Here is a 3,653-nt window from a genome sequence, read left to right as displayed (position 1 = left end):
ATTTCTCAAACTCTGTGAGGTATGTTGGTGGTAGTCTGATAGGGATTGCATTAAATCTGTACAGCAGTTTTGGGAGTATGGCCATCTTCACAATGTTGGTAAAAATATTTTTCTTAGGAACATGATGGAGCACTTAAATGTTGATGGAGATCTGATTTGAAATTTTTGTTTGAATGGTAGTTGTCATAATAGCCATCTGTGTTAAGTCAATAAAACAAGTTGAGACCGAGGTGTGGTGTGGTATGGTGTAGTGTGGTGTGTGGTGTGGTGTGGCGCATGCCTATAATCCCAGCATTCAAGAGGAGGCTGAAGCAGGGGGATTGCTGTGAGTTTTAGGTTGGCTTTGGGCTACACAGTGAGTTCAAGGCCACCCTGAACTATACAGTGAGGTGAGACCCTGTCTCCAAAAAAAAAAAAAAAAAAAAAAAGTGGTTCTTTTGGGTTTTTTTGTACCTGGCATTGAACTCAGGACCTTATGCTTGCCGGGGCACTTACGCTGCTGAGCTATCTCCCCACGAGTTGCGTTTAGGTGAATCTTAGGATACTGACCATAAGCCAGACACAGGCTTAAGCTAACTATCACAAATGTAGTTGTAGTTAGAAATTTGAGATGGTTGGTTAATATCTTCCATTTTTCCAGTTAAAGCAGTTTACCTGTTTAGTGTAAATTTTGAAACAAAGAATATATGTGAAAAAAATACTAGCGTAAAATGGAGTTAGTGACTGATTGTCTCAAATATGAAAAGAGACACAGACAGACAGACAGACAGACAGACAGACAGACAGACAGACAGAGACAGAGAAGTAACCGGGGTCATTGCACTGAATTACAGCCCAAGACATTGTGTTTCTTTAAAAAAATTTTTTTAAGACAAGTCCTGCTGAGTTGCCTAGGCTGGGCTCATAACTTGTCATCTTTGTGCCTCAGCCTCTCAGAATGCTGGGATTACAGGCATATATCACCATGCTAAGTTAAATATTTATTTTATAAAAACCCACAGTATAGTAACAGGTATTTTGGAAAAACTACAAAAGTTTACATGACAAATTTTTGTGCTTTTAAAGGTTTTTTTAAAATTTTATTATCTAGAATAATAATACAGAGTGAATGAAAGGGAAATATAGATTGAATTTTACAAATGATTCTATAGAACTTTTCATGTACTTGTTTTTGCAAATACTACATACAGGATGAAAATTGATGTTTGCTATTTGAATTATAGAGGTTTTGGATAAAATCATCACTTAATTTTGGTAAAAACATTATTGCAAAAAAATTGCATTTTAAAAAATTTAGATAGTAGTTATTCAGTCATTAGTTAACTAAATTTATACTTTTACTATAGGCTGAGGCTGGAGGAGCACATCAAATCTGAGATTATCCAGAACAATGTAGTGAGACCCTGTTTGAAAAAATTAGTGGAGGGGCTGGTGAGATGGCTCAGTGGTCTAAAGCACCTACTTAGAACAAGCTTAGCAAAGCACAGGGACCGCGGTTCGATCCCCCAGCACCACATGCCAGCCAGCGCCGCCCCCTGGTGGGCTGAGCTGGCCACACACACACACACACACACACACACATACAATAAATAAATAAACTTTAAAAAAAAAAAAAAAGAAAGAAAAAATTAGTGGAGAGGTGTTGGGGTCAGTACCCAGTATCACCCTGCCCCCAAACTCCCAAATATTTATGAAGTTTGTGAATAAAAAACTCTTTCACAAATATCATTGTAAACCAGTTGTGTGATTTTAGGCAAGTTACTTAATCTTTCTGTGTGATTTGCTTTGTTCTATATGATGAGGATAATAGATTTACAGATCTGTACAAAGATTAATTTAGTGAACATTTCCAGACTACTTGGAATAGTGTTCAACATAAGGAACCAGGAGGATTTTATTTTGTTTTTCTTTTTTGAGGGTCTTGCTATGCAGCCCAGTCGCACCTTGAACTTGAAGTGATCCTCCTGATGTCTGTCTGTCTGTCTGTCTGTCTTTCTTTCTTTCTTTCTTTTTTTGAGACAGGGTTTCACTGTGTAGTTCAGGGAGGCATTGAATTCACTGTGAGGTCCAGACTGGCCTCAAACTTTTAGTGATCCTCCTGCTTTTGTTTGTTTTGTTTTATTTTTATTTTGTTTTTTTGGAACAGGATCTCACTATGCAGTTCAGGCTGACCTTGAGCTCACTTTGTAGCCCACCTTGGCCTCAAGGCAATGATCCTTCTGCCTCACCCTCCTGAGTGCTGGGATTACTGGTGGGCACCACCACACCTAGGCAGCTTTTTTTTTAAAAGATAGATTTCTCTGTGTAATTCAGGGCAGCCTTGAACTCACTGTGTAACTAGTTTCATACTCATGGTGATCCTCCTGCCCCAGTCTTCTGAGTGCTGAGATTACAGGACTGTTCCAACATGCTTAGTCTGTTTCAGTTTCCTAAGGACTAGGATTATAGGGTATGCCACCATGCCCAGAAGGATCTAGTAGTGTTGCACATGTGTTAGATATTACTGCATGTATATATTAAAGTTTAGGCACTGTATGTACTACTTTGTTATATAGGATTTGTTTTTTAAATATTAAGTCTAATATAAGCACCTGCCTGGCAAGCACAGGGTCCTGAGTTCAAACCCTGGTACTAAAAATAAATACTAAGTCTAATCCTATCACATATTAAAAAATCTTAATAATGAGGGCAGTTGGGGTGGGGTGCTTAGTGTAGAGCACTTGCCCAGCAAGTGTGAGGCACTGAGTTCCATCTCTAGGGCTGGAGAGAAAAAAATTTTTTATGGTATCATTAGGTTTTTGATGAAATCCAAATTCCTAAGATCTAGATCGTGAGGGATTTTATTTTTTCTCTCTCTCTAAGAGACTTTCTCTCTGTGTACTTCAGGCTGACTTTGGATTCACTTGTGTCCCAAGCTGGCCTGGAACTCACAATAATCCTCCTGCCTCAACCTCCTGAGTGTTAGGAGTACAGGTGTGCTCCATTATGCCTAGCTTCTTGGTCATATTTTCTTAAAAACTGAGATAAAATTCAAATGAAGTTCATCATTGTAGCCATTTTACCTTTTTTTTTTTTTTTTTTTTTGTCGGAACCGGGGATTGAACTCAGGCCCTAGCACTTAGCAGGGAAGCGTTTATTCTACTGAACCATCTCCCTGGCCCCCTATTGTAGCCATTTAAAATGTACATTTTAGTATTTAAAAAAAACTGTAGTCATAATGTGTAACCAGTCATTGCCACTAATTCTTGAAGTTTTTGTTGTTCTGGGGATTGTGTCCAGGGTTTTGAAAATGCTAAACATAAGTGCTATCTATCAATGCACACTACTCATACTAAATCATTTCTGTCACCTCATAAAGGTACCCTTCCTGGATTGAGCAGTCCTCCATTTTCTACTTCCCCTAGGAACTGGCAACTGATTAAATTTCTCTCTTGAAGGATTGACTGTTATAAGAATCATATAATGTGTGTTTTTTTGTAGCTGTCTTGTTTTACTTAGCATATTTTTTAAGGTCCATCTGTTTTGTTTTCTTCTCCTGAGATAGGATCTTGCTATGTAGTTTAAGGTGGCCTTGAATTCACTTTGTAACACAGACTGGCCACAAACTTGCAGTGATCCTCCTGCCTCAGCCTCCCAAGTGCTAGAATTACAGG

At 38.5% G+C, this 3,653-nt stretch overlaps 1 protein-coding gene across 6 annotated transcripts in view; it reads left to right on the top strand.

Annotated features, from left to right (window-relative positions):
* Positions 1–3,653, top strand: part of Nfat5 (nuclear factor of activated T cells 5) — a 149,435-nt gene that overhangs the window by 2,581 nt on the left and 143,201 nt on the right. The gene's annotated exons all lie outside the window — the stretch shown is intronic.

This window comes from Octodon degus, unplaced genomic scaffold, assembly GCF_000260255.1.
Source record: "Octodon degus isolate 3935 unplaced genomic scaffold, OctDeg1.0 scaffold00011, whole genome shotgun sequence".
NCBI classification, from domain to species: domain Eukaryota; kingdom Metazoa; phylum Chordata; class Mammalia; order Rodentia; family Octodontidae; genus Octodon; species Octodon degus.
Note: the sequence above shows the minus strand (reverse complement) of the source record. Positions and strands in the feature narration are given on the sequence as shown.